At 44.9% G+C, this 24,781-nt stretch overlaps 1 long non-coding RNA gene across 1 annotated transcript in view; it reads left to right on the forward strand.

Annotated features, from left to right (window-relative positions):
* Positions 1–2,419: 2,419 nt before the first annotated feature.
* The window catches only part of LOC139834217 (uncharacterized), a 130,696-nt gene continuing 108,334 nt past the window's right edge, over positions 2,420–24,781 (forward strand). Inside the window, exons 1-2 of the long non-coding RNA XR_011749750.1 lie at positions 2,420–2,525; positions 2,656–2,736. This is a non-coding gene — a long non-coding RNA (uncharacterized lncRNA). The remainder of the gene's footprint in view (positions 2,526–2,655; positions 2,737–24,781) is intronic.

The following is a 24,781-nucleotide window of genomic DNA, read 5'->3' on the forward strand; positions in this document are numbered from 1 at the left end:
ACTAGTCCAAAAAATTACATAGAGGACCAAAAGTACTAGACAATAACTAATAGAACCTGCAACTTTACAAAAAGGACCCCAAAACATATAGAAGAAAATCAATCGAGTCCTTCTCGACCGCACATCAGATCTCTACTCCGCATCGTTTCCAGCAACTCCGTCGCCGGGGACGCACCACTTGGGACGGTGTCGCCGGTAGTCGCCAGGACGAAGGAGAAGAAGGGCCTCAGCAACGGCATATTGGCTCTGAGAAGGGCCGCTGAAAGGCCAAGATGTGCACGGGCAAGACAGATGACGCCGTCGTATGCCCCGAGCTTGTGAACTTTAGCAGCTTGACTTCCCCATTGGCCAGATCTGAAGCACTGACCAAAGCAAGCCTCACCGTTAGCGCCATCACATTGATGGCACCAGATCGGGGTCTGGCCGGCAAGATCCGCCAGATTCACCATAGGCCAGATCTGAAGCCGATGACGAGATCCCCGACTCCATTGCGCCATTCTGCTCATGGGAAACACTGGATCTAAGCTTACAACAACACTAACTCCCTCGGATCCAAATTAGCTGACTCAACTTTGCTTATCTAAATATGGATGTATCCACACATGTTTTTACTCTAGATACATACACGTCTAAGGAAAGTTGAATCAATTAATTTAGTTCGGAGGGTGTACAATATACAGAGAGAAGTCGGCCTCGTCTCCGGCCGGCGAGGCCGCCGGAGAGAAGGGGGAGAGGAGCCGGGGGAGTGGGAGAGACTCGAGAGAGAAAGAGAAGAGAAAGAAATGAGAGCTCCCTGGGGAAGAACATTATTTTTGTCGTTCTGCTCGTAGCTTGAAACTGAAAATTTCGGCCGCGCGCCAAATCATCCCGCCACATCCATTCGAAAATCCCGTGACCAGTTTTACCCTTTTAACCCTGGTCCGGAAGCTACAACCCACCGACCATGGAGGGCTCATTCGGTAACAATGAAATATCTTGCCTAGATCCCGAACCCTCCCCACAGGCCCACACCCACCCACCAACCATTCGCCCCATTAGCTCAAAAATACTCTCACACGCCAAAGCTCTGACTCTCTACAGTACTAGATCTGCTTCGCCGCCGGCATACTCCTCCACAGCGTAGCCTTGATCGTGTTGGCTGTCCACCCACCTGATCCGCTCCCCCGCCGCCCTCGCCACCGACGGATCTGCTTCACCGCCGACCTCGCCACCTACGGATCTGCTTCACCGCCGACCTCGCCACCGACGGATCTGCTTCACCGCCGACCTCGCCACCGACTACCTCGGCGGAGCGGCTGTATCAACTTCACCGAATCCCTTGCCAGCCAACCAGATCTGCTTCACTAACGCCCGCTTCTACTGAAACAGGGTCGATTCATCGTCTCCCGCGTTCGCCGCCGCTGGAATGCAAGTTGCCACCCCCGTCCACCCCGCCGCAGCTTGGTTAGTACGCTGGCCCGTTAGATCACGGTGTTTCTTTAGCCATGTTTTGTGTAGTTATTTGCAGATCTCATATGCCGTTAACTTTCTTGATGTGTTGCTTCGCATGAAGTTTGTTTAAATATTGTACAGTACAAAAGCATTATCCGGTCGCTACCATCCTGTTCATTCTACTGACACCTGTGTGCATCCACATATTTATAGCCTTATACCCATTCATTTGCTGCCAACTGTTTTTGTACTGCATGCTATTGTCGCACTACTTTTATAGTCATGCTATGGGCATTTCCAATCTGCTTGTTCTTATACCACGTCATTAGCTCACCGCTAGCTGCTAGCTGTTTTCTCGTGTCTGCTATTCTCACACTGCTTTTATAATCATGCTATGTGCATTTCCAATCTGCTTGCTCTTATACCTCGTCTTTAGCTTATATAGTTATTGCTGCGTGCATGTCTGGTCTTTGTATTATCGTAGACTGACTTGTCAATGTTATTTTTCCTAGGGATTGATCATGCGAACCACTTATTAGAACATCCAACATTAACAGCGGGGACGCTAGGGAAGGTTGGAATCTGAGTTCTTGGTTGGTAATTTTGGCAGTTTACTTCCGTTATTATCTATAACCTATATGCATTGTTCCTTATGCAAGAGATTAACACTTGGAACCCTGCCATAGCAATGCCATTCATGCTTTACTATGTTTCTGCCTATTTGATATGCTTGTCTTGGAGAAACTGCGAAGGTGATTTGAACCTGACATTTGGTCATTCTTAATGCCAGTTTACTTTATGTGGAAAACCTTGGCATTACCCTACTCTAAATCTGAATGTCTGAAATTCGTATCTCATGCAAAGCAACATCTAGTTGGTTTTAATCCGATATCTGGTAAATATTGGCTTATTCATTTGGCAGCTCAAGTTTTTTGTTATTTGAAACCAGCTGACTTGGTCTTAAATGTGATATCTAAACACAGATTAAGGACAATGGAGCAGGAGGATTAGCATTTCACTTGATGGCTGAACCTAAAATGACAGGCATGTTGACCACGACTAGTGCACGCAAGAGAAGGACCTGCAGCGAGCCAGTATGTGCTTAGTACATGCATCTTATCTTATCTTGTGCTTATTTCTGCTACATGTTGTTATCCGATCTCTACATTGCGTAATACATGTTTGAATAGTTAATTGTTGTAACTATGTTTGCAATGTTACCAGAATGCAGTTTTAATGAAGCAGTCATCATTAGAAGATAGTCGCCAAAAAAGGATCTGTAGCGACCCTGTGCAACATTATGATGTAAGTTTGTGCTTAGTACAAGTTCCATACATTGTCTTATTTATGCAACTTGTTATTATCTTATATCTACATTGCATAATAAATGTTTGCATAGTTCATCGTTTAACTCTTTTTGCATTATTATCATAATGCAGTTGTGATGAAGCAATCTTCATTAGAAGTGAGGCCCACAAAAAGTTCTGATATTTCTTCTGATGCATCTTCTCATAGCCGTCAACCTAGACCATTGCTTTCATCAAACAGTAAATATCTCAAGGCTGTACTTTATAAAAGACATGGTATTGCTGCTTTAAGATCTGTAGCTGATATGTTGACAAAGAGTACACAAGATTCAGTCAAGGCGATTGCCAAATGTCAACGTGTTATTGATGATGCTAATAGAAGTCCTCAATGATTCTATGTAATTTTTTTATTTGGGCACATTAATTGCCTTGTAATTTTCCTACTTGTTTTATTTGTGTATGTAATTGTGTGTATCATTGATATCAGATTTTAGGCTCATGAAATTTAATGCAAGTTGACTAGTCAAACAAGTAGGGCACTACAACAGATTGGGCCGGCCCACTTACAATAGTGTGGGCCCCACTTTCATTTTGGGCCAGCCCACTTCTTTAGTAGGCCGGCCCGGTTACACGATAGTGGGATCCACATGCTTATTGGGCCGGCCCACTATCTGGTTGGGCCAGCCCATTTGCTATATGGTGGTCCCACATGGTAAATGGGCCGGCCCTTTAACAGGAAGGTGGGACCCACCTGTGTTTTTGGCCCGGCCCACTATCTTGTTGGGCCGGCCCACTTGCTATATGGTGGACCCCACATACTAAATGGGCCAGCCTTTTAACTGGAAAGTGGGACCCACCTGTGTTTTTGGCCCGGCCCACTATCTTGTTGGGCCGGCCCACTTGCTATATGGTGGACCCCACATACTAAATGGGCCGGCCTTTTAACAGGAAGGTGGGACCCACCTGTGCTTTTGGCCCGGCCCACTATCTTGTTGGGCCGGCCCACTTGCTATATGGTGGACCCCACACACCAAATGGGCCGGCCCTTTAACAGGAAAGTGGGACCCACCTGTGTTTTTGGCCCGGCCCACTATCTTGTTGGGACGGCCCACTTGCTATATGGTGGACCCCACATACTAAATGGGCGGTCCATTTAAGAGGTAAGTGGGACCCACCTGTGTTTTTGGCCCGGCCCACTTGCTATATGGTGGACCCCACACACTAAATGGGCCGGCCCTTTAACAGGAAAGTGGGACCCACCTGTGTTTTGGCCCGGCCCACTTGCTTCTTGGGCCGGCCGATTCTTGTAAGGTGGACCCCACTTGTTTAGTGGGCCGGCCCATTTAAGTTTTGACCGATCAACCTTAGAGGTTAGGCCCGGCCCACGTAACTAATGGACCAGCCCGGCTATATAGTTGACCGGTCAAACTATGTCGGTGGCCCGGCCCGCTTAAGACGTGGCAGCCTCGTGTGGGCCTACCATCTACCACGGGGTTTCAGCCGGTTAACGCCGTTAATCGCCTAATCGGCGTACGCACGTGTCAGTTTGCATGACGTCAGCAGTCAACGGGCTCCCGGAAACACTTGCGCAACGGTCCGATTTTCCGTGGCGGAAGGGCGCCCAAGCGCGACGGACCGAAAAAAACGTCCTTGGACTTTGCCTGACGCAGTTTCCACAACAGAACCCATATCATCGGGTTAGGCCCATAGGCGACGAAAAATACCCCTTAGCGGACGATTTTGAGACGTTGTCTATCAGAACTTTTCTTGTAGTGTAGGTATGGTGGACACAAATGGCATAGTAGTTGGCTCAAGGATTTGGATGCACGAGAAGAATTCCTCTCAATACAAGGCTAGGCTAGCAAGGTTGTTTGAAGCAAACTCAAGTATGAAAGGTGCAGCAAAGCTCACATATGAACATATTGTAGCTATTATAAGACTTTACATTGTCTCCTTGTTGTTCAAACACCTTAACCAGAAAATATCTAGACTCTAGAGATCAATCATGCAAACCAAATTTTAACAAGCTCTATGTAGTTATTCATTAATGAGTACAAGGTACATGATGCAAGAGCTTAAACAAGATCTATATGAGCACAACAATTGCCAGGTATCACATTATTCAAGACATTAAACCATTTACCACATGCGGCATTTTCCGTTTCCAACCATATAACAATGAATGAAGTAGTTCAACTTTCGCAATGAACATTAAAGATAAAGCTAAGAACATATGTGTTCATACGAAACAGCAGAGCGTGTCTCTCTCCCAAACAAAGAATGCTAGGATCCGATTTTATTCAAACTAAAACAAAAATAAAAACAAACAGACGCTCCAAGTAAAGCACATAAGATGTGACGGAATAAAAATATAGTTTCACTAGAGGTGACCTGATAAATTGTCGATGAAGAAGGGATGCCTTGGGCATCCCCAAGCTTAGACGCTTGAGTCTTCTTAAAATATGCAGGGATGAACCACGGGGGCATCCCCAAGCTTTTCCTTTTCACTCTTCTTGATCATATTGTATCATCCTCCTCTCTTGACCCTTGAAAACTTCCTCCACACCAAACTCGAAACAAACTCATTAGAGGGTCAGTGCATAATTCATATATTCAGAGGTGACATAATCATTCTTAACACTTCTGGACATTGCACAAAGCTACTGAAAGTTAATGGAACAAAGAAATCCATCTAACATAGCAAAACAGGCAATGCGAAATAAAAGGCAGAATCTGTCAAAACAGAACAGTTCGTAAAGACGAATTTCAAAGTGGCACCAGACTTGCTCAGATGAAAATGCCCAAATTTAATTAAAGTTGCGTACATATCTGAGGATCACGCACGTAAATTGGCAGATTTGTCTGAGCTACCTACAGAGAGGCAGGTCGGAATTCGTGACAGCAAGAAATCTGTTTCTGCGCAGTAATCCAAATCTAGTATTGGCTTTACTATCAAAGACTTTACTTGGCACAAAAATGCAACAAAATAAAGATAAGGAGAGGTTGCTACAGTAGTAAACAACATCCAAGACTCAAATATAAAATAAAGTGCAGAAGTAAAATAATGGGTTGTCTCCCATAAGCGCTTTTCTTTAACGCCTTTCAGCTAGACGCAGAAAGTGTGAATCAAGTATTGTCAAGAGACGAAGCATCAACATCAATAGGTATCTTAGATGCTCCCTCTTCCGTAGTGGTGCTAAGGGCTTTGTCAATTTTAGGCCTATAATAGTTTTTTGGCTTAGGCACTTTAGAGACATACATAAACTTTTGCTCCTTACCCACATAAGCTTTCTCCTTAAACTTAAGAGAAGAAAAAGTTGAACCCAAGATTCCCATAGCTTCTTCAAGTTCACCAATCCTATGGGTTCGATTATCATGAGTAGCACAAGTTTCTAAAACAGCAATTCTCTCATTAATTCCACCTAGAGATTTATCAAGTTTATCAGTGCTATTAAGTAATATTCCCAATTTAGTCTCAATACTTGGAAGATCTTTTCCTATGGCTTCCAACTTTTTCATGACATCTTCAAGAGAGATTTCAATTTTAGTTTCATTAACAGGTGGTATTCCAACTAGACTCTCAATAATGCAACTAGCTTCTAAAGCCGGAGTGCCTAGGAAATTACCTCCCGCAAGAGTATCAAGAACATACCTATTCCAACTAGAGATTCCAACATAAAAGTTCCTAAGTAGTATAATTGTGGAGTGTTTCTTAATGCACCTACGATGAGCATCGCTAATTCTATACCAAGCATCTTTAAAACTTTCTCCCCCTTGTTTCTTAAAGGAACGAACTTCAACTTCCGGATTACTCATTTTTAGCAGTAGTAAATAAAGCAAACTAAATAAAGTAAATGCAAGTAACTATTTTTTTGTGTTTTCGATATAGAGAACAAGACAGTAAATAAAGTAAAACTAGCAACTAATTTTTTTGTGTTTTTGATATAGTGCAGCAAACAAAGTAGTAAATAAAATAAAGCAAGACAAAAACAAAGTAAAGAGATTGGAAGTGGGAGACTCCCCTTGCAGCGTGTCTTGATCTCCCCGGCAATGGCGCCAGAAAACAGTCTTGATGCGCGTAGATGACACGTCGGTTGGGAACCCCAAGAGGAAGGTGTGATGCGCACAGCAGTAAGTTTTCCCTCAGAAAGAAACCAAGGTTTATCGAACCAGTAGGAGCCAAGAAGCACGTTGAAGGTTGATGGTGGCGGAGTGTAGTGCGGCGCAACACCAGGGATTCCGGCGCCAACGTGGAACCTGCACAACGCAATCACAGAACTTTGCCCCAACGTAACAGCGAGGTTGTCAATCTCACCGGCTTGCTGTAAACAAAGGATTAGATGTATAGTGTAGATGATGATGGTTGTTTGCGAAGAACAGTAAAGAAAAATTGCAGCAGATTGTATTTCAGATGTAAAGAATAGGACCGGGGTCCACAGATCACTAGCGGTGTCTCTCCCATAAGACAGCAGATGTTGGGTGAACAAATTACAGTTGGGCAATTGACAAATAAAGAAGGCATAACAATGCACATACATATATCATGATGAGTACTATGAGATTTAATCAGGGCATTACGACAAAGTACATAGACCGCTATCCAGCATGCATCTATGCCTAAAAAGTCCACCTTCAGGTTATCATCCGAACCCCTTCCAGTATTAAGTTGTAAACAACAGACAATTGCATTAAGTATGGTGCGTAATGTAATCAACACAAATATCCTTAGACAAAGCATCAATGTTTTATCCCTAGTAGCAACAGCACATCCACAACCTTAGAACTTTCTGTCACTGTCCCAGATTTAATGGAGGCATGAACCCACTATCGAGCATAAATACTCCCTCTTGGAGTCACAAGTATCAACTTGGCCAGGGCCTCTACTAGCAACGGAGAGCATGCAAGAACATAAATAACATATATGATAGATTGATAATCAACTTGACATAGTATTCAATATTCATCGGATCCCAACAAACACAACATGAAGGATTACAAATAGATGATCTTGATCATGATAGGCAGCTCACAAGATCTATCATGATAGCACAATGGGGAGAAGACGACCATCTAGCTACTGCTATGGACCCATAGTCCAGGGGTGAACTACTCACACATCGATCCGGAGGCGATCATGGCGATGAAGAGACCTCCGGGAGATGATTCCCCTCTCCGGCAGGGTGCCAGAGGCGATCTCCTAAATCCCCCGAGATGGGATTGGCGGCGGCGGTGTCTCTGGAAGGTTTTCCGTATCGTGGCTCTCGGTACTGTGGGTTTCGCGACGGAGGCTTTAAGTAGGCGGAAGGGCAGGTCAAGAGGCACCACGGGGGCCCCACACAACAGGGCCGTGCGGGCCCCTTGCTGGCCGCGCCGCCCTACTGTGGCGGCGCCCCGTGGCCCCACTTCGTGACTCCTTCGGTCTTCTGGAAGCTTCGTGCAAAAATAGGACCCTGGGCGTTGATTTCGTCCAATTCCGAGAATATTTCCTTACTAGGATTTCTGAAACCAAAAAGCAATGAAAACAAGAATCGGCTCTTCGGCATCTCGTCAATAGGTTAGTGCCAGAAAATGCATCAATATGACATATAATGTGTATAAAACATGTGAGTATCATCATAAAAGTAGCATGGAACATAAGAAATTATAGATACGTTTGGGACGTATCACGATGCTGTTAGGGACTCCAAATCGAAAGACGATACTTTTTACGAACTTGACTGCTGATGTCGCATCTGGTGAATTTATCGGCTTTGCTTCTATCCACTTCGTGAATTTGTCGACAGCTACGAGCATATACTCGTATCCTCCTGGCGAAGCTTTGTGCAATTTTCCCACCGTATCGAGGCCCCACTGAGCGAAAGGCCATGACAGCGGTATTGGCATAAGCTCTGCTGCCGGAGAGTGAGGTTTTGCGGCAAACCTTTGGCACGCGTCACAAGTGCGTACTATGTCCTTTGCATCCTCAATTGTTGTTAACCAATAGAACCCTGCTCTAAAAACCTTGGCTGCTATAGCTCGACTGCTTGCATGGTGTCCGCACACTCCCTCGTGTACATCCTTCAGAATTAACCTCCCTTGCTCAGGTGTGACGCATCTTTGTAAAACTCCCGAGATACTTCGTTTATACAACTCTCCTTTTTTCACAGTAAAGGCTTTGGATCGCCTGATAACTCGCCTTGCTTCAACTGGATCATCGGGTAGTTCCTGTCTCGTAATATATGCTATATACGTCTGCATCCATGGAATCTGTATCATCATTACTACCTCTGGTTCATCTTCTTCTCCTGATGGTATTTCTTTAGCCCCCGAGGGTTTCTCATGCTTCTCCTTCTTCTGCTGTTTCTTTGGCTTGGTGGATCTCTAAGATATCTCTTCCCAGAACACACCAGGTGGTATTGCGAGACATTGCGACCCGATGTTTGCCAGAACATCGGCTTCGTCATTACTTAGCCTGCTGATGTGATTTACCTCACACCCATCAAACAGCTTCTCGAGCTCATTATACACCTCCTTGTATGCTATCATGCTATCATTGACTGCGTCGCATTGATTCATGACTTGTTGAGCCACCAATTGCGAGTCACCAAAGATTTTTAATCGAGTTGCGCCATAAGCCTTCGCCATCTTCATCCCATGTATAAGAGCTTCATATTATGCCTCGTTATTAGGCGCGTTTGGAAACGTCATCCGTAAAACATACTTCAATTTATCGCCTTGTGGTGATATCAGTATCACGCCTGCTCCAGCCCCCTCCAATCTCTTGGACCCGTCGAAGTTCATAGTCCAAGTTCTCGATAAATCCGGGGGTCAAGTGTTTTGTAGCTCCATCCATTCTGCAATAAAATCAGGCAATATTTGCGACTTTATTGCTTTTCTCTTTTCATACGTGATGTCCCGAGGGGAAAGCTCTATTCCCCAAAGGGAGACACGACCCGTAGCTTCTGGATTGTTTAATATATTGGACAAAGGTGCCTCATTAACCACTATGATCGGATGCGCCGAAAAATAGTGTCGCGGTTTTCTTGCGGTTGTAAACACCCCATATGCTAGCTTCTGGTACTGCGGGTACCGTTGTTTGGAAGGCGATAAAACTTCACTGACGAAATATACCGGCCGTTGCACTCCATGGAGTTTTCCTTCTTCTTCTCTTTCAACCACAAGCACTGTGCTAACCACCTGAGGTGTGGCTGCAATGTATAGCAGGAGAGGCTCCTTTTCCTTTGGCGCCACCAATATTGGTGGTGTCGAGATTGTGCGCTTGAGATCCTTGAAAGCTCTATCCGCTTCCTCGTTCCATTGAAACTTCTCTCCTTGCTTGATCAACGCGTAGAACGGCAATGCCTTTTCTCCTAGTGACATAGGCATCCCAAATGGGCCTGCCGAAGATAGTACCCGGGGTTTACTGAAGGCCCACTACCCAAAGAATAAGAAGGTTCGGAAGCCCAAGATGTTATTAAGGAAAGCTAGAGTTGTAATAGGAAGTGTTATTTGTAATCTTACGGGATGAATTAGAAACCATCCCGGACTCTGTAATTTGTACAACACGAATCCCTCGGCTCCACCTCCTATATAAAGGGGGAGTCGAGGGACGAAGAGATCATCGAATCATTGCTTACAAACCCTAGTTTTCATAATCTTCAAGTACTTTTCGGCTGAAACCTTCGAGATCTACTTGCCCTCTACTTCTAACTAAACCCTAGCCTACAATCCATAGGCATTGACAAGTTAATACCTTGTCAATTGGCACCGTCTCTGGGAATTAGAGGCGTAAGGATCTGATCTCGATGGCACGTTCAAGATCTTCGACATCATCAACCGCAAGCAACACAATGGATCGAGGTAAACAAATCGCTACTGGTCTTGTCGATTTTGTTCCTCACCCACCCTCCCGTTTGGATGCATATGCGTATCTGGCGGAGCCTATGGAGATGACGTTCGGAAGGTTTCGCTTTCGTGTCGAGAAGGAAGGATCGTATCGTGTCGAAATTCCGATTTCGTCGGGATCGTCGGCGGTCGATTCCGATTTTTTAAGCTATACATCGTCAACCGAATCAGGAGAAGAAGAAACTTCGTCGGCACGCTACGTCAGCACCAGGGCAAGAGAGAAACTCGCCAAGATCTTCAGCGACATGTCGTTTGAGTCATCTGCGGACTCATATATAAGCGATGACTCAAGCAGTGTCGACAGCTACGACTTCGTCGACAAATCTATTACAGTGGGCAAGGTCTTCATCAATCTCAACGATGATGTCACCAAACCCAAAATAGATCTGAATACAAAATATCATCAGATTTATGCCATTGAGGATCAAGAGGAAACATCTGAGGCTTTCGACGATCTGGGAAATCCATACGTCGATCCCTCCGATCTGCGACGAGGCCTAGGCAGTAAATACGTCGGGCCACAGCCGCGAGACAGAGTTCAACTTTCGCAAGCAGCGTGGGATAGAGCCGTGAGAGCTATGAACGGTACAGAGCCAATGGCCACCACAGCCACACCAGAGGAATTGCAAGCATATCAATATAGGCTCGCAAGAGCTGCAAGAGAATTGGAAAAACAGACAACTGAGTTAAACAGAAGAAAGGAGGCAGCTTCTGCATCCAGCAGGAGAAGGGCAGATTTGAGTCGACAATCTAGAACTTCGGGAGACAGCCACAGGGAGGCTCGGAACAGAGGAAGATCAAGGTTACAACACATACCTGAAGCAGAAAGAGAGCACCTGATCCAAAACCTCGACATGTCCTTTATGTCGATAGATACAAGAGGGAACATCATCCCTAAGACACCAGAGGCTGGGTATATGGCGACACAAGCTTTTGTCCTCGCATCTAAACCACCTCCAGGAGATCCAAGGGAAACACTATACAATATGGCGATAGAAGGAGTTGGAGCTATGGGGACAGCGTTTGTATCAACGCCTCCCGAAGGAGCGGCAAGGCAAAATAGTCCACGACCTGCAGCAGCAACAGCGGCAGCCCCTGAAGGACCAAGTGGAGCAAGAGACACGGCAGCACAAGCAAGGGTCGACAGAGCACGGCAAGGCAGAAGGGAACATCGGCAATCCCCAGAACTTAACGACGAGGATATGTGTGGCTTGCCGTGCTTCACGAGGAGAGTTCGAAAAACTCGAGTCCCTTCAGGATTCAAGTTACCTGACAATTTCAAGAAATTCGACGGCCTTCAGGATCCAGAGGACTGGCTAGTTGATTATCTCGAGACGGTGAAGCTCACAGGAGGAACTAGGGCAACAGCTATGCAAAGCATCCAGGTGCATTTGAGTGGAGCCGCACGATCTTGGATAAAGAAACTTCCGCCAGGATCTATCGACAGCTGGGAAAGCTTCGAGGACATGTTCGTCAAGAACTTCCGGTCCACATGCAAAAAGCCTGCATCTTTGGAGGAGTTGAGAGCATGTCGACAAAAGCCGGACGAGTCAATGAGAAAATATATCCAAAGGTGGAACATCATCAAAAATTCAGCAGAAAATATATCTGATGAGAGAGCGATAGATGCGTTTGTCGCAGGAATCGGGCGTGGAGATTTTGTCGAGGACTTGGGGAGGACCAACCCAAAGACAGTATCCGCGTTAATGGAAATAGCCAATAGATGGGCAGATGGAGAAGATGCTGTCCACAACAAACGGCATAGGTCGCCAGAGGAGGACCGTGGTCGAAATTATCAACCGAGGCGACGATTTCCTCGGCAGTACCCAAACTATGACGCTCCAGGACAAATTTCGGCAGGTTTTCGGGCAAACACAGGAGGAAACAACAGAGATGATTATCAGAGAAGCAGTGAGCAGCGAGGCGACAATAGGGATGATTCTCGAAACAATAGGCAAAATAGCGGGCCTAGGTTCCCGAGGCCTTTTGTGTCCCCCGAAGAAATGATGAACGGGCCGTGTCAGATGCATTTTTCCTCGACAGCAACGGAAAAAGACAGTCAGTGACATGGGCATACCCTTCGGGTACCCATTATTAGTATACCCGGCTCGGCCCAATATGGAGAAGACCAAATATGGAGAAGGCCCAACAAGGCAACCCGAAGAAGTAGTCGACTAGGACTCTTGTAAAACCCTAGGCTGGTTGCATATATAAAGCTAGCCAGGGCACCCGAAATAAGGGGGACAACAGATAGACAGAATATAGACAACATAGCTCCGCCGATGGCGACACCATGTAAACATACTGTGATCATATAGTGGATTGCTAGCAGCACGTAGGGATCCTCCACCGAGGGGACCCGAAGCTGGGTACGTCGTGTGCCTAATCTCGACCCCGGAATCTCCATCGTCGCTCTTCCCGAAACCCTAGTCTACAATACGTAGGCATTGCCGAGGTATTCCCTCGTCAGTCAGGACACCTGCAGAAAGATTGTCGCAATTTCCAGGCAATCTTAAGATATGCAGAGCACGCTAACGCTCGGGCAGCACAGAGAAATCCTCGAGAACCCAGGAGTGAGATTCACTTGCCACCTCCCCCCGCGATTACAGAAGACAATCGACATCAGCTCAGAATAGCGGCAGCACCACCACCACCACCTTATGTTGATCCCAACTCTCACGGAGCGGTGTCGATGATTCAGAAGAGAAGACCATCCAATAGAGCTCAGAAAGTAATCTCACGACAGGTGTTTATGGCAGAAAAAATGCCTCCACCAACTGTCGAGTATCTTAATTGGTCAGGGCAAGATATTGGCTTCACCATAGCAGATCATCCGCAGCAAGTTCCTCGACCAGGACAGTCAGCACTTATCTTACCAGCAGTTATTGCGGGATTTGATGTCTCTCGAGTGTTCATAGACGGCGGCAGCAGCTTAAACCTTATGTATGCAGATACATTGAGGAAGATGAACATATCCTTAGCAAACTTGAAACCAACAGACACAAGGTTCCACGGTATCACACCGGAGAAGCCAAATTATCCATTGGGGAAGATCAATCTCGACGTTCAGTTTGGAACCCGAGAGAATTATAGAATCGAGAGACTAGAATTTGAAATCGTGGATTTTCCATCGCAGTACCACGCTTTGTTGGGACGACCAGCATATGCTAGATTTATGGCAGTACCACACTATACATACCTATTGTGGAGGCTGCCTGGACCAAAGGGACCAATCACAGTTAAAGGAAGCTTCGCCTTAGCCGATAAGTGCGATAAGGATTTTCATCGGATATCAGAAACTTTCGGGATGCAAGCTGAGTATTTGGCGTCAAAAAGTATGACTGACTATGACGTGCTGCCAGACGTTGGAAGACCAAATAAAGAACCAACTTTCAATACCGAGAAAAATTCTAAAGAGGTGCAGATTCACCCGACAGACCCAAAAAAGACGACGTCCATTGCAACAAATATGGATCTCGCATAGGAAAGCGCGCTCGTCAAGTTCCTCCGTGAGCACTGGAAAATCTTCGCATGGTGTCCAGCTGACATGCCAGGAGTACCCAGGGAACTTGCCGAGCACCACCTCAACTTGGATCCTCACGCGAGACCAATCAAACAACCATTGCGGCGTTTTTCGGAACCAAACCTCAAAGCTATGCTATCAGAAATAGATCGACTCAAAGATGCTGGTTTTATCAAAGAGATATCTACAGAAGCCACATGGGTAGCTAACCCAGTAATGGTGCCAAAGAAGCACACAACAGTCCTTCGCATGTGTGTCGACTTTACGTGTCTCAATAAACATTGTCCTAAGGATCACTTTCCCCTCCCAAGGATCGATCAAATCATCGACTCCACGGCAGGATGTGAACGTCTTTCCTTTTTGGATGCATACTCTGGTTACAACCAGATCAGACTAAAAGAAGATGATGAGGCCAAAACAGCGTTCATAACACCTTACGGCGTGTTTTGCTACAAAACAATGCCTTTCGGTCTAAAAAACGCGGGAGCAACATATCAAAGGATGATGCAGAAGTGTTTGGCAACACAGATCGGGAAAAACGTGCAAGTATACATCGACGATGTCGTCATAACGTCAAAAAAGGGAGCAACACTGATCGAGGATCTCAAGGAAACCTTTGATAACCTCGACAAATTCTGCCTCAAGCTGAACCCGACGAAGTGTTCCTTCGGCGTCCCAGCAGGAGAACTTCTAGGGTTTCTAGTTTCAGCAAGAGGAATTGAAGCAAATCCCGACAAAATACAAGCTATCGTAACAATGAGGAAGCCAACAAAGTTGAAGGAAATACAGCAGTTAACTGGGCGAGTCGCAGCTTTAAGCAGATTCGTCGCCAGGTTGGGAGAAAAAGCGTTACCATTTTACGCTCTGATAAAGCAAGGAGAGAAATTCCAGTGGAACGAAGAGGCCGACAGAGCTTTCGAGGATTTGAAGCGCACAATCTCGACACCACCAATCTTGGTGGCGCCGAAAGAAAAGGAACCTCTCCTGCTGTATATTGCAGCCACGCCCCAAGTGGTTAGCACGGTGTTAGTTGTCGAAAGAGAAGAAGAAGGAATACTCCATGGAGTACAGAGGCCAGTATATTTCATCAGCGAGGTTTTATCGCCTTCCAAACAGCGGTACCCGCAGTACCAGAAATTAGCATATGGAGTAATTGCAACGGCAAGAAAGTTGCGCCACTATTTTTCGGCACACCCGATAATAGTAGTCAACGAAGCACCTCTTTCAAATATACTGAACAATCCAGAAGCTACAGGGCGTGTCTCCCTTTGGGGAATAGAACTTTCTCCTCGGGACATCACGTATGAAAAAAGAAAAGCAATCAAGTCGCAAGTTCTGCCAGACTTCATTGCAGAGTGGATGGAGCTGCAAAACACAGGACCCCCAGATTTGTCGAGAACTTGGATCATGAACTTTGATGGGTCCAAGAGAGCATAAGGAGCTGGCGCAGGAGTAGTACTTATATCACCTGAAGGCGACAAATTGAAATACGTCCTTCGGATGACGTTCCCTAATGCATCCAACAATGAAGCAGAATATGAAGCCCTCATACACGGGATGAAGATGGCGAAAGCTTGTGGCGCAACTCGACTAAAAATCTTTGGCGACTCACAATTGGTGGCTCAGCAAGTTAGGAACCCTCATACACGGAATGATAGCATGATGGCATACAAGGAGGTGTACAATGAGCTCGAGAAGCTGTTTGATGGATGCCAGGTAAATAACATCAGTAGATTGAGCAATGATGAAGCCGACGTTCTCGCAAACATCGGGTCGCAATGCCTCCCAATCCCGCCGGGAGTATTTTGGGAAGAAATAGCGGAGAGATCTACGAAGCCAAAAAGGGTGCAGAAAAAAGCAAAAGAAGAGAAAACATCGATGCCCCTCAAAGAAACCACGGAGGATGAAGAGGACCAAGAGCTTGTGATGATGGTACAAATTCCTTGGATGCAAGCATATATATCATACATCCTCAGGAAAGAAATACCCGACGATCCAGTTGAGGCAAGACGAGTTATTCGACGATCCAAAGCTTTCACAGTGATCAAAGGGGAATTATACAAGCGAAGCATTTCAGGCGTCCTGCAAAGATGTGTCACACCTGAAGAAGGAAGAATAATTCTGAAGGATGTACACGAAGGAATATGTGGCCACCACGCAAGTAGTCGAGCTATTGCAGCCAAGGTTTTTCGGGCAGGATTTTATTGGTTGTCAGCAATCGAGGATGCCAAGGAAATAGTAAGAACTTGCGACGCGTGTCAAAGGTTTGCCGCAAAACCGCACTCTCCAGCGGCAGAACTAACACCAATACCATTGTCGTGGCCCTTTGCCCAATGGGGACTCGATATGGTAGGCAAGTTGCACAAAGCTTCGCCTGGGGGGTATGAGTACTTGCTGGTCGCTGTCGACAAATTCACAAAGTGGGTTGAAGCGAAGCCAATAAATTCACCAGATGCAGCGTCAGCAATAAAGTTTGTGAAAGGCCTCGTTTTTCGGTTTGGGGTGCCTCATAGCGTTGTTACAGATAATGGTACAAACTTTACATCCAAGGAATTCAAGGAATACTGTGCAGAAGTAGGCATTAAATTGCACTTTGCGTCAGTCGGGCACCCGCAAACTAATGGACAAGTCGAGAAAGCCAATGGTATCATCTGCAACGGCCTCAAAAAGCGTCTGCTAGGACCACTTGAAAAAGCTCGACATACTTGGCTAGAGGAATTGCCAAGTGTTTTGTGGAGCATTCGAACAACACCAAATACGGCGACACAAGAAACTCCGTTTTTCCTCGTCCATGGAGCCGAAGCAATGCTACCAATTGAAATAGAGCATGATTCTCCAAGGGTAACAGAGTACGACGAAGAAACATCACACAAAGCTCGGGAGGATGATATGGACGCACTCGACGAAGCTCGCGATGAAGTACTCTCACGAGTCACCAAATACCAGCAATACCTCAAAAACTACCACAGTCGACGATTAAGACCAAGATCTTTTCAAGTTCGAGATTTGGTCTTGCGGTTAAATCAAAAAAGTACTGAGAAGCTCGAATCACCATGGTTGGGACCTTACGTTGTCACGGAAGTCATCGACAGAGGCGCATACAGGATCAAGGACAAGAAGACAGGGGCTCCCGAGAAGAACCCTTGGAACGTAGCACAGCTCAGGCGGTTCTACGCCTAGAGTCGAAATATAGTCCTTCTCTGTAAAAATACAATGTACTGAAACGCCCGCGAGTTTTCAGACGCACTCTTTTCCTTTTCGGGCCACCGAGTGGGGCCGAAAAGGTTTTTAATGAGGCGGGCTCACGGTGCTGCAATATAATAAAGATAGTGGAGATATATTTCTTATTCTTCGACACGCTCGGGGGCTCAACGCCTTCAAATCTCAAAATACGCACAATATAGACAAATCAGACTTACCAAAATATTTCGCCTTGGTACACTAAATACCTCGCCAAATTATAAATATAGAGTATACGTCAAAAAACTTATTGCTCTGGTCCAAGAACCTCGCAACAAAAATATAGAACTCCGACACCACAACACTCGGGGGCTTTCAACCCGTCAATGAAAAAACAGAGATGTCTTATTATGAGAAGGAAAAATTCCGAGATAGAAAAACAATATAGACTCCAGCCAAAAGCTCGGGGGCTCAGTGACTAAAAATACAGCTTGACAATATAGATTATATTTACAAATATATAAAGATGTATCAATGATAGAAATACAGCAAAAAAGAGGAAGAAGTTTTTAAGGAAAACCTAACACATGATCTATGGTTATCCGTTCAGAAGAAGGACAAGTACTATGTTCAGCATAGCTTCCCTTCACGAAGAACTCAGAATCCATCCGAAGAAGTTCATCCATCATATCTTCAGCAACAGGAGTCACCAAATCGTCAATCTTGCCCATATTTCTCTTTTTCTTTGCAATCTTCGCCAAACAAGTAGGAACAATTTGATCTATGGGCAATTTTGGATGACAAATTTTTATCATCATCATGGCAAATCTTGCGCCAGCAGAAAGTTGAGCTCGCACAAAACCATGGATTTGAGGAGCATCTCGAAATTTCTCCATTAAAGCTGGAAGGGTTTCTGGCATTTTGTTCCGAGGGAACATGGTTCCATAAACCAAGAATAAAGTCTTCGTACAGAAGTCAAGAAATTCGCGGACCTGAGCCGCGCGATCTTGAAATCTGACGATTTGGCGGGTGCGCTCAGGAGTAACCCAAAAATTAGACCCATGTTGCGCAGCCAGCCTCAGCAAAACAGTGGTTCGAGCTTCAACACGTTGGTCTTCGTCAGCAGCGTCCAGAAACGAGCCTGACACATCAAACAAAAAATCAAGGAACAGATGGTGAAGACTAATATCCAATATGGTTACGAGCGGGAAATATACCTGTCATGTCTAAACTGGCATCAGTCATTAGCTGAAGCATATAATTCTCGCGAGAAGAAGCTTCAGCAGCCTCAGCAACAGCAGCATCCTTCGCAGCGATGGCCTCTTTTGCTTGATGAAGAGCAATTTCCTCTCTCTCGGACGATTGTCGAGATTTTTCCATCATCGCCAGAGTTTGTTTTTTCATGGATTGAAGTTGATGTTGAAGTTCTTGCAAATCTTCTGACGAATGTTTGTTTGAAGAACCTTCGAGGGGATTATCATTGATTAACATTTTCTTCGAGAAGGAAGAAGCAGGAGAAGCATCGGCAGAGCAAGGATTGGTCGAATAGTTGTCAAATATTAACTGGAAAAGAAAGCGCCAGGATCAATGATAGTGCCAGAGGGAATTTCATTAATTTCTAGCAATATTTACATAGGCATTACAAAAGAAGTTTCTCCTAAAGGACTACCAGGATAATTGTCGCCACAGCTAAATTGGCGACAAGGGCAAAAGAGACAGAAAGAAAAAGGCATGCAACTAGACCTCCGGCCTTGATGAGCTAGGAGTTGAAGCTGGTTTGATCCCGAGATAGGCTAGGATTTTCTTCGTGTTGGGCTTAGCTGCCTTAATCAACGACCTCCACCTTGGTTGCTCTATCTGCTCGGTGTCGCCAACCTTCATCCAATCAACAGTTTGTTGGCTGTCTGCAACCAAGGCAACAGTGCTCTCGACAGAAATTTTCATGTTCTCTTGGCGCATTTTCAGTCCAAGGTCCTCTGTTGAATTGAAGCACTGGGCAAGGGCAAGGAAAGTCTTGGGCTCCTCTTTCTTCGGGAAGAAGTAGGGGAACAACGCCGACAGTCCCGCATCAGCATTCGCCACGCCTTCACGAATTTCGGATCCATGAAGCTCCAGATAAGAAAGTGCGTCAAGGAGAGGATCATTGTCAGGATTTTCCAGGTCAAACTCTTGGTTTGTTTGGCCTGCCACAGGAAACAAAATGTTGGTCAAAAACAAGAAACAGCGGGTCTCATAAAAAATAGAAGGGATCAATAATATTACCTTGAGTGCGTCGGCTTTGTGATTTCAGGCGCTTGAGGATCCCCTGCTCACGAGTAGCCTGTGCAGCTTTGTGCTCGTTTAAAGCAGTTTCAGCATCCTCAAGTCTTTTCTGCAGATCCTCGACACTAGCAGCTTTTGCTTTGGCTTCATCAGCCTCTGTTTTGGCTTTGCTAGCAACTTCTTCGGCTTTCTTATGGGCCGCTTCACTTTGCTCCAGTTTTTGAGCAAGTGTGTCGGCACGTTTGTTGGCCTCTGCAAGTTTCTCTGCCGAAATAAAAAAAGAAAGGTCAAAAACTACGACAAACGACAGGAGCAAGAAGTCAAAAACAACGACAGCAAAAAAAGTTATTACCTTCGGTTCTGCTGGCATATTCACGGTACCCAATGAATTGGGATCCGATGCGGATAAGCTCTTTGATCATGGGCTGTCAAAGAAGAACAGGGAAAAAGAAACATCGATAAAGGCATGAAAAGCAAAATAGAGGAAATATAGATATTGGCAAGAAAATTCAACAACTTACATCATCCAAGAGCAGAGTAGAAGAGCTACCCAATTGAGGGGCAGGCTCAATGATCGTCTCAACCCTCGTCCTTTTTGGTGAAGGAGCAAGGGGGCTTGATGGCGGAGTAGTGGTGACGACGTTTTGTTGAGGAGGCGAAGATTCTTCTCCTTCAACTAGCGTGTCAGAGGCAAGTAAAGTATGTGACGTGCTCGTCCGAGGAGCCACGTCAACAGTTGGTATTTCTTCCTCATCATCGCTGTGGTTAAAAATCGGCAGTATAAAAAGCAAGACAAAACAAACATTTCGAGTACAGAAATAAGGAGAAATAAAAAGGACTTACGAGCTGATGAGGGATTCAAGATAAGGATCGTAAGCTGCCTTCTGATGTGAAGGATCAACTTCTTCGGCTTTGGAAGTGTCGGAGTCTTCGACATCATTCCTTTTCCTTTTGCCTTTCGGGGAGACAGCGGGAGGAGGAGATTGTGCCGATGCAGTACCTTCGGAAGAACCCGCAGATTTTCGAGAATCCACGGGTTCGTTCACAAAGGACGGAGCTTCTTGATTGTCATCCGTGACAATGGCCCTTTCTTCGACTTCTCCACCCTCAGGAAGAGGAGGAAGTGAGACAAGGTCAGGATGATTCTGTGCAAAATAAAACAGGGAGAGAAGTTAGAAAAGAAGTTACAAAAAGTTAGCAAAACAATAACAAGATAATAGACAAAGATTACCTGGGGGAGTGGATTGGAGGCGCTGAATGGCTTTACACGACAAGATGCGGGGACAGGATCCTTTTTGCTGAGAGATGAGATTTTTCGGACAAGCTTTTCCAAGTCTTTGACCTCCAAATCCACCGACAGCCGATCTACATCCTCGTTGCCAGCATATCTCCATAGAGGATTTTTGCGAGCCTGAAGCGGCTGCACTCTAGTCCTAAGAAAATATGCAGTAATTTGGATACCCGATAACTCTTTGCCGCGAGTATTTTGCAACTCGTGGATACGAGTCATTGATGTCTACGTTCCCCCTCCTTTCCTGTAGACAGTGTTGGGCCTCCAAGAGCAGAGGTTTGTAGAACAGCAGCAAGTTTTCCCTTTAGTGGATCACCCAAGGTTTATCGAACTCAGGGAGGAAGAGGTCAAAGATATCCCTCTCATGCAACCCTGCAACCACAAAGCAAGAAGTCTCTTGTGTCCCCAACACACCTAATAGGTGCACTAGTTCGGCGAAGAGATAGTGAAATACAGGTGGTATGAATATATATGAGCAGTAGCAACGGTGCGTAAAATAGCTTTGGCGTGTAGTTGATGGTGGTAGTATTGCAGCAGTAGTAACGCAAAGAAACAAAGAAACAAGCAGCGATAGCAGTATTTAGGAACAAGGCCTAGGGATTACACTTTCACTAGTGGACACTCTCAACATTGATCACATAACAGAATAGATAAATGCATACTCTACACTCTTGTTGGATGATGAACACATTGCGTAGGATTACACGAACCCTCAATGCCGGAGTTAACAAGCTCCACAATTAATGTTCATATTTTAGTAACCTTATAGTGTAAGATAGATCAAAAGACTAAACCAAGTACTAACATAACATGCACACTGTCACCTTCATGCATATGTAGGAGGAATAGATCACATCAATACTATCATAGCAATAGTTAACTTCATAATCTACAAGAGATCATAATCATAGCATAAACCAAGTACTAACACGGATGCACACACTGTCACCATTACATCGTGCAGGAGGAATAGAACTACTTTAATAACATTGCTAGAGTAGCACATAGATAAATTGTGATACAAACACATTGCAATCATAAAGAGATATAAATAAGCACTTCACTATGCCATTCATCAGTGAATAAGTATTCTGTGAAATATAGCCTAAGAGACCCACACGGTGCACACACTGTCACCTTTACACACGTGGGACAAGGAGTCTCCGGAGATCACATAAGTAAAACTCACTTGACTAGCATAATGACATCTAGATTACAAGCATCATCATATGAATCTAAATCATGTAAGGCAGCTCATGAGATTATTGTATTGAAGCACATATGAGAGAGATGAACCACATAGCTACCGGTACAGCCCCGAGCCTCGATGGAGAACTACTCCCTCCTCACGGGAGCAGCAGCGGTGATGAAGATGGCGGTGGAGATGGCAGCTGTGTCGATGGAGAAGCCTTCCGGGGGCACTTCCCCGTCCCGGCGGCGTGCCGGAACAGAGACTCCTGTCCCCCAGATCTTGGCTTCGCGATGGCGGCGGCTCTGGAAGGTTTCTGTGGGTTTCGTCGAACGTATCAGGGTTTTCGATCCAGGGGCTTTATATAGGCGAAGAGGCGGCGCCAGAGGGTCGAAGGGGTGCCCACACCATAGGGTGGCGCGGGCCCCCCCTGGCCGCGCCGCCATGTGGTTTGGTGGGCCTGTGCCCCCTCCCTGGTGGCTCTCGGGTGTTCTGGATGCTTCCGGTGAAAATAGGAACCTGGGCGTTGATTTCGTCCGATTCCGAGAATATTTCGTTACTAGGATTTGTGAAACCAAAAACAGCAGAAAACAGGAACTGGCACTTCGGCATCTTGTTAATAGGTTAGTTCCAGAAAATGCACGAATATGACATAAAGTGTGCATAAAACATGTAGATAACATCAATAATGTGGCATGGAACATAAGAAATTATCGATACGTCGGAGACGTATCAGCATCCCCAAGCTTAGTTCTGCTCGTCCCGAGCAGGTAAAACGATAACAAAGATAATTTCTGGAGTGACATGCCATCATAAACTTGATCATACTATTTGTAAAGCATATGTAGTGAATGCAGCGATCAAAACAATGGTAATGACATGAGTAAACAACTGAATCATATAGCAAAGACTTTTCATGAATAGCACTTCAAGACAAGCATCAATAAGTCTTGCATAAGAGTTAACTCATAAAGCAATAATTCATAGTAAAGGCATTAAAGCAACACAATGGAAGATTAAGTTTCAGCGGTTGCTTTCAACTTGTAACATGTATATCTCATGGATAGTTGTCAATGCAAAGCAATATAACAAATGCAATAAGAAAGTATGTAAGAATCAATGCACTGTTCACACAAATGTTTGCTTCTTGAGGTAGAGAGAGATAGGTGAACTGACTCAACAATAAAAGTAAAAAGAATGGTCCTTCAAAGAGGAAAGCATCGATTGCTATATTTGTGCTAGAGCTTTTATTTTGAAAACATAAAGAGAGCATAAAAATAAAGTTTTGAGAGGTGTATGTTGTTGTCAACGAATGGTAGCGGGTACTCTAACCCCCTTGCCAGACAAACCTTCAAAGAGCGGCTCCCATTTTATTTTATTTTTGGATGGCACTCCTTCCAACCTTTCTTTCACAAACCATGGCTAACCGAATCCTCGGGTGCCTGCCAACAATCTCATACCATGAAGGAGTGCCTTTTTATTTTAGTTTTATTATGATGACACTCCTCCCAACCTTTGCTTACACAAGCCATGGCTAACCGAATCCTTCGGGTGCCGTCCAACAATCACATACCATGGAGGAGTGTCTATTTTTTGTTAATTAATTTGGGACTGGGAATCCCATTGCCAGCTCTTTTTGCAAAATTATTGGATAAGCGGATGAAGCCACTAGTCCATTGGTGAAAGTTGCCCAACAAGATTGAAAGATAAACACCACATACTTCCTCATGAGCTATAAAACATTGACACAAATCAGAGGTGATAAATTTTGAATTGTTTAAAGGTAGCACTCAAGCAATTTACTTTGGAATGGCAGGAAATACCATGTAGTAGGTAGGTATGGTGGACACAAATGGCATAGTGTTGTTTGGCTCAAGGATTTGGATGCATGAGAAGTATTCCCTCTCGATACAAGGTTTAGGCTAGCAAGGTTGTTTGAAGCAAACACAAGTATGAACTAGTACAGCAAAACTCACATAAAAGACATATTACAAGCATTATAAGACTATACATCGTCTTCCTTGTTGTTCAAACACCTTACTAGAAATTATCTAGACCTTAGAGAGACCAATTATGCAAACCAAATTTTAGCATGCTCTATGTATTTTTTCACTAATAGGTGCAAAGTATATGATGCAAGAGCTTAAACATGAGCACAACAATTGCCAAGTATCACATTACCCAAGACATTATAGCAATTACTACATGTATCATTTTCCAATTCCAACCATATAACAATTTAACGAAGAGGAAACTTCGCCATGAAGAGCTAAGAACACATGTGTTCATACGAACCAGCGGAGCGTGTCTCTCTCCCACACAAGCATGATGTAATCCAATTTATTCAAACACAAACAAAAACAAAAGCAAACAGACGCTCCAAGTAAAGTACATAAGATGTGACCGAATAAAAATATAGTTTCAAGGGAGGAACCTGATAATGTTGTCGATGAAGAAGGGGATGCCTTGGGCATCCCCAAGCTTAGATGCTTGAGTCTTCTTGATATATGCTGGGGTGAACCACCGGGGCATCCCCAAGCTTATACTTTTCACTCTTCTTGATCATAGTATATCATCCTCCTCTCTTGACCCTTGAAAACTTCCTCCACACCAAACTCGAAACAACTCATTAGAGGGTTAGTGCACGATAAAAATTAACATGTTCAGAGGTGACACAATCATTCTTAACACTTCTGGACATTGCATAAAGCTAC

This window comes from Lolium perenne, chromosome 7 (genome assembly GCF_019359855.2).
Source record: "Lolium perenne isolate Kyuss_39 chromosome 7, Kyuss_2.0, whole genome shotgun sequence".
NCBI lineage: Eukaryota > Viridiplantae > Streptophyta > Magnoliopsida > Poales > Poaceae > Lolium > Lolium perenne.